Source organism: Bidens hawaiensis, unplaced genomic scaffold (assembly GCF_021521415.1).
Source record: "Bidens hawaiensis isolate Kalapana, Puna unplaced genomic scaffold, B.hawaiensis_p1.1 tig00042255_1, whole genome shotgun sequence".
In the NCBI taxonomy this organism is placed as follows: Eukaryota; Viridiplantae; Streptophyta; class Magnoliopsida; order Asterales; family Asteraceae; genus Bidens; species Bidens hawaiensis.
Window position 1 is genome coordinate 19,727 of NW_027497472.1, and position 7,494 is coordinate 27,220.

Below are 7,494 nucleotides of genomic sequence, written 5' to 3' on the forward strand. Positions count from 1 at the left end.
TTAGGTTTTAATAAGTTAGATTAGGTTATAATGAGTCATATTATAATAAATGGGTTATAATGTTGGGTCATAATGAGCCGTGTATGACATTAATGAGTTTGCCTAATATATTGTCGATCGTACAACGCTTACACCCCTGTGCAGTTGGTTACAATAATCACTCTCTGGTATCAATCACATGTTTCAGTTGGGCGCGCCTATAATCTAACTTACGTAAACTTATACAAGATCTTGAATGCTGACACTGCATCAGGTCAACGACTTTCAGTTGACGAAGTTCGGGCAACCCATTTCTTTCACACCAATAATATGTATCCTTTACTTTGACAGGTCAGGTTGACCCACAAACATCTTCTATCTATTTTTAGCCGACTTTTCTATTTGACCCATTTAAGATAAAATGCAACCAGGTAACCCATTATAAGTAAATGTGATAAATATGTCCCATTAGTAGCGCCGGACCTACACTAAATGTGTAGGTGTCAGCTGACACCTGTTAAAAAAAAATAAAGGTATATAAATTTAAAATCCTGATCGATCTCTATAAAATTTTGACAATGACCCTCTTCTGACCTCTGTTAAATTTTTTTCTGGGTCCGCCACTTTGTCCCATATAATTCTATGTGAACAATATCTTACTAAATTGCAAATTTCAGGTAAACCTTTTACACACTATGCTATGATTGATTGCATGAAAGAACACTAGCAATAACAAAGCTAATCCAACAAGTTTCTTATGTTTTCACAATGTGAATCTTCAATCTATGATCTGTATGCATATTTTGTATTTTAAAGCCTGTCTAAACCGATACACGAAATATACATAGCATCTATAGAAACAGATAAAATGTGAACTTCGGAACAAGATCTTGTTACTTTTTTGCGTGAGAACCCAATCTACGACCCCGTGTTCTTGCTTCAAGTAGCTTTGACTTCAATGTAGTATGCTCCTTTGACTCGGTTTCAACTTTTGATGATGGTTCAATATCTTCAGCCGGTAGCATTGTGCTCCATCCTCGAACAGGACTTGGATGAGTTTTCCACACGGGTTTAATAATCGAATCATCACAATCATTTTTCGCTAGCAAATAATTGTTTTTCAGTAAACTATCTAAGTATTTTGTGTTTAAACCGACCGCGCCTTCTGTTATTTTTGTGTGGTTTTCTTCTGTTTTCCCTTGTTCTTCACCTAATATTGCCTTAGCCTTTTTTTCTTGAAACTTTTTACCCTGGTCTGACTTTGTTGCTGAATTTACGATATCGCCCTTGCCATCGGCAACACGTTTATTTAGCTCGAAACAAGGTGAATCACCACCATTAGTTGAACGAGCGCCATCATTATCATTATCATTATCATTATCATTATCATTATTATTATTATTATCGTCGTCATATTCTTCGTCACCAGGAGGAGCACTAGCAACCAAATTAGTAGGGATGGACTCGAGAGAATGCCGTCTTCGAGGCGTGGGTCCCACCGCCGACCCGACTTTTTGCATACCCTTTCGTTTCGCTTCTAAAAAAGCTTCGATTTCCAAACTTAATTGTTCAACTACAGATTTCTTAGTAAGGGTTGTTTCTTGTTTCATTTGCATTCGCTGATCGAGCCAAGACTCGGATATATGGAGAATCATTCCGTCTCGGGTGGATCTATTGCTATTGTTTAAACCTTTACCTCTATCAAGATTTACATGTTTCAAACCATGCAACTCTTGTTCATAGTTTTTAACCCCCCATGCAAACTCATCACATAAATCTTCCAAAACCACTCTTGATTTCTTCTCTTTTTCCAAGTCTTTTAACACATTCGCAAGGGACGCTTTCGTCTCATAAAGCTCTCGAGCCAGCTTTCGGTGAAGTGTCTCTGACCGTTTTCTTAACTTCCTCTCGCCTTCAAGCTCGTCTTTCACAGATTGAATAGTTGCATTAGCATGACCTTGTTCGTCTTCAGTTAATTGTTTCATTAATTGTTCTAACTCGAGGCGGTCAGATTGGCGGTCACGGGCCAGTTCTTTGACCTTTGACCGGGCCACGTCTAGTTCGCGCTTTAAAGCCTTGACCAGGGTTATATTAGCCGCGTGTTGTTCTTCGAGGCTCCAGATTCTGTTTAAGACTTTGAGTAGTTCTGTTGATGTTTTGAGACTATAACTTGTTTCACCATTTCCTAATCTAAACTCTATTGAACTTGTAGGTGTAACAGCAGGGTTATAAGGTGCTACCTATAAAAAAAAAGTCAACAGGTTAGACCAAAATAAAAGGTCAACATATTAGTTATTGTTTTCCACTAAACAGATTCTGCAGACGGATGGAAATTAACCCGAAACACGACACGAAAAAAGGCCGTCTCCGAGAATTGATAAAAATTTTCGGAGCCGAATGCAAGAAAAACTTGGACCTTCGATAAAATGAGTTTTTTATTGGATTTAAATTTTAAACAATAAAAATTTTAAATTGGCTTATTGGTTATGATTTGGGTTGTGCAATTTTTTTTTTATTAAAATGTGCTCAAATGAATATTGGTTAAATGGGTTTAAACATTAAGAATAAATATTTTTTCAAAAAAAATTATATAAAAGTTTTTTCTTTTTCTTTTTTTTTTAAATTCGGGCCTACCGGGGACGGTTACATGAAAATAATTAAGTTTTGGGTTGGCGTATCTAGCCCTCTTAGAAAACAGGTTGTGTGTGGGTCGTGACATGCTTAATTAAATGGGTTGTGTTTGGTTGGTCTGTATAATTTAATGAGTCGTGTTCAGGTTAACCTTTTAATTATTAACCCATTTAATGGGATATAAAAGTTCCGCTCACATGTTTAGTTAAAAAGGCCGAACCTCTAGCCCGTTTATGACCCATTCAACCCCATATTTTAAAACCCACTAACCCAGATTAACACATTTACAGCTTAATTATTATTTGCCAGCTCGTTTGACACGTTTAAATAAGTGAGTTAAACGGGTTGTGTTTAGGTTACATGATTTTAAATTTGTACGGGTTAGCGTTGATTTTATTTACACAAATAAAAATATGGATTCATAAAATGGCCAAAGAGTCAACAAATTTCCAATTTAGGAACAAATGTAACAAGATTAGAGGTGATTTTGTACCTCCATGGAACTACTACCATAGGTTTCAGGTGAGACTGCTCGTGCAGCGTTATGGGTCCTTTGAATCGCCCGGTGATGTTGCATTTGCATTAGTGATGCTGCCACATGCCTTCTCAAACTACCAGCACTCCCCTACATTAATTATAAACCAAATTTACATCCACAAAAGCCAAATTTCAAGGTTTTATAAATAACCTTGATGAAACAATGATCAAGAAAACATAAACTAAATTAAATTTTACAACTTTATTATGTACTAAAAGATTTAATGGTAGTATTTGTTGTCTTGCAAAGATGTGTTTACATTGAATCCAAAGATGAAATATTTTAATGCTAAAAACAGTGCTTATTATTGAATTTAAAAGGGTGTAAGCAATCATGAAATTTGTAAACATGAAGGTCATAAACATAAATAGGTTTCATGATTTGTTATGGTCATATTTGGTATCACTATCAAATCATGTTAAACGCAAACCGAAAACCTTTCAAGAATCTTGGACTGTATAATGAGCTTATGGTTCACTTCCCATGAGGCGCAAAAATAAGGTACACAAACATTGACCGAACTCAATGCTGCATTCTTGCTAAGTTCTACTAGACAACATGGAATGCAGTTTTGGACAAGTTTGGTCATATGCCGCACAACTTTTGTCGCGGTTGATGTATATATCCTGCGCAGCAGACGCAAAATCTGTTTTTTAAGGAAACCGTGTTTGGTAAATTATGTTTATTCATCTACTGTAATTCATCTACTAAAACCGCAGTTTTGGACAAACCACATGGACGAAACCGTAGTTTACTCTTCTTGTTATATTGTATAATTTTATTATCTATTTTTGAAATATAAACTTAGGTTTCCCACATATCTATTAGAAAATGAGCGAACTGCATTTTCGTGCTTTATGTTTTGATCAAATTTTAGGTGTTGTCCTTTAACTATGTTTTGAGATTTAAACTTAGGTTTCCTTCATATCTTTATGTTTTAATTTCTAAGCAGGCGTTGTCATTTTGTCCTAACTCCTTTAGTTTTTTTTCTTATGTTTATACACGTGCGAAACACGTGAGGGCAATATTGTCCTTTTCTCACCCATTTTACTCGTATAATCCCTATTGCCCTCACCTTTCGAGCATGGTATAGGGTTAAATCGCGTGTGATGAAAAGGGTGAGAAAAGGATGCTATTGCCCTCACATGTTTCGCACGTGTTTAGACTCAACCATCATAAATACTTCAACTTAAATTGATGTCCTAAATGGCAAAATTAATAAATGAAATGTGAACGAAAGCGATTCAAATAACAATCTCAAATAAGCAAAATAAGAAGACCCTTCCATCCATGGCCGCGAACGAACCGAAAGCTAAGCGAACCGTTTAGCGAAAACTTTGTTTATGCCCGTTCATTTCAAGAACAAGGAATTTCGTCCGATTAACTAAATGAATGAACATAAACAGAGGTCATGTTCGTTTAGTTGTGTTCATATATGAACGTTCGATAAGGTGTTAGATTATGTCCGTTTATGTTTGGTCAATAAAGGTTTTTAAATTAATTTTATAATTACTTTTCTACTCCTATTATATAAATTTATGCAAAATTATTAACTATAAAATAATAATATATACGAGTATTATGTGATTAATTTATATGTAAATTATATATGAATATGAATGTTCAGAAAACACCAACATAAACTTAGTAGCCAGACCGAATCGTTAACACTAATCATTCTCGTTTAATCAAATCAAATAAAACATTATTTGTGTCCATGAATTGTTAAAGAACTAGTTCATTAATTTCTTTAATAAACTAACACAGGCAAGAAATTTCAGTCAGTTATGTGTTCGTGAACCGTTCGTTTGTCACACACGAACATCAACAAAGCCTTGCTTGGTTTGGTTCGTTTACACCCTACTCGCATCATATATCATTAAAAAGCGACATCTACCTACTATATCAACAATTCACCAACTATAAATGGATCAAATAACAACAACAACAACAACAAGAATAATAATAATAACAACAACAATAATAATAATAACTGATTAAGAATTTTAATAAAGGGATACTAATAGCTAGAATCACAATATTTAGATCAATATTCTCGAAGTAATAAGGGTGTTATTTTACCAGGTCATGAGGAAACGTATCAGGGTTATCCTCTAGATGATGATGCCGGTGGTGATGGTGGTTGTTGAGCTGCAGTTGCCGGTGGTTCCGCCTGCTACCACCACCGTGATGCATTTTATAGCAAGAGGCAGGTTGTATTGTTGAAGCTCCCAAACAGTGGCAACTAGCTTTCTAGCTATAGCAGAAACACCAAGAAGCAAAAGAAAGTGTGAAACACAAAGTAGGGTATAATATGAAGAGGTGTGAATGCTTTTTCAAATTACTTTTTTTTAACTTAGTTTCTCTCTCTACTCACCACCAACTTTTCTCTCTCTAGACTTCTTCCATTTGCTTTTTTGTTTTTGAATTTTATTTTGAATCTAGTGAGCGGGTTTTGGTGGGTGTGTATGAAATTGAAAAAATGAAACCAAAATAGTTGACTTTTACGGGTGTGCATGAAATCGAAAAAACCAAACAAAAATGGTTGACTTGATACTAAAATAACTGAATCGAAACAAAAATTGACAGTTTATTTTATGTTTTCGTATAAAATGAATTTTCAATTTGGTTTTTGATTTTTGGTTTTTGGTTTTTGCTTTTTGCGAGTAACTAAAACAAAAAAAAAACGATCGGACTTATAAAAGTTTCACTTTTATTTGAATTTTAAATAATTTTTTATAATTTAATTACTAATATTTAGTTTAACCGAAAAACTTTAACCAAAATGTGTGATAATTATTAATAGTTAAATTTAAATAACAAAAAAATAAATAAATAATAGGTCTAAACTAGGCCAACATTTTCTTTCATCCCAAAATGTTCAAGCCCAATTAATAAAACCGAAAAAGTAGAAATCAAAATGAACCCAAATAAAAAAATTGAAACTTGAAAAACCAAAACCGAACTGTTTTGCTAAACACAATAACCAAAATTTCAGTTTTTGTTTTGATTTTAGCCTAAAGTTGACCAAAACCGACCCATGGAGGGTTGGGATTTATCTAATATTATTATTTAATTTACTTTTTAGTGTGTTTTTTCTTTCTTGTTATTCCAACAGTGTGCACTGGAATGTGATGGAATCATAGTTGTAGGACCAGTTTTAATTTTAAAGTATGGATGTGTGTGAGCCTGAGTGTACACAAGTTGATTGCATATATATATAAAAGAATTTAGTTGGTATAGTTAATCAATATTTTTGTCACTTTTTACCTCAATCAAAGGTTGGTTTGTGTGCATTATCTCTATATATTAATATATACAAATAAATTATTTGGCATACCCAACAAAGTAAAACATGCGAGTTTGAAATTATTTTACAAGCAGCAACAGACTGTAAACCAATCAAGCACCAGACTTGTAGACGATAATCCCGACCAAAAGAAAAGAGTGAAGATAAATAATAGTTTGAAAATCAAGATTATCCAAAAGAATTTGGTCTAAGTTATAGGTTTATTTGATTTATTTAGTTTCTCTCTTTTGCTTGTTTATAGTTATCTCTTTATCTCCTATAATTAGTATCTATATAGACTTCTATGTTAACATCAGATTTTTCGTCAATTCGGGGGGGGGGGGGGGGGGGTGTCATGTTCTATGTACCAAAATACCTCATTAGATATGCAATTGGGGTGACAGGTTAAGCTAGTCAATACGCGTGTGTAAAAATACATTAAACTATGTACCAAAATACCTCATTAGATATGCAATTTGGGGCTTTTAAGAGGCTTGCCACTTCATACCTATGAACAAATCTTTTTAACGACCAACGGATAAAGCCCGCGGAGTAACCCAATGGCAAAAGGGAACCACATATGCCCATAGAATCGCAGACAACGCTGAGTAGTCCAAGCCCACCATCTTCAGTTCCATAGAAATTCGCCACCCCAAGACTCATTGCGGTAAAATCTGGTTGGGATCATATTCAAACTTCAGGCTTTGTAGTCTCTCATTTGAACAATGTAAATATATGTATAAATAAATAACAAACAATTAGACTAAATCAAAGTTGCAATTATAAAGACGATTACCAGTATATCATCCAACTTGCAATTGTACAAATCAAACAAAAATAAAACTGATATGTTGTATCATTCATTAATCATAATAAAAATAAAAGTGTTAATATATAATTTGACATAACACTATCCGGTAACGCAAAACGCTGTAACGCTGTAACGCAAAAGGCTGTAACGCAAAACGCTGAAACGCTAAACGCAAACGCTAAAGGATTTATTTTTATATAACTTGTGAACTCACCAACCTTGTGTTGACACTTTTAGTATGTTATT

At 34.1% G+C, this 7,494-nt stretch overlaps 1 pseudogene across 1 annotated transcript; it reads right to left on the reverse strand.

The window, feature by feature from the left end:
- Positions 1-309: 309 nt before the first annotated feature.
- On the reverse strand, positions 310-7,100 carry LOC143593482 (uncharacterized protein At5g41620-like; annotated as a pseudogene). Its single transcript, XR_013146110.1, has 4 exons — positions 6,946-7,100; positions 5,231-5,479; positions 3,104-3,235; positions 310-2,219 (listed from the first exon to the last, which is right to left on the reverse strand). The product of XR_013146110.1 is annotated as an uncharacterized protein At5g41620-like (transcript).
- Between the last annotated feature and the right edge of the window lie 394 nt (positions 7,101-7,494).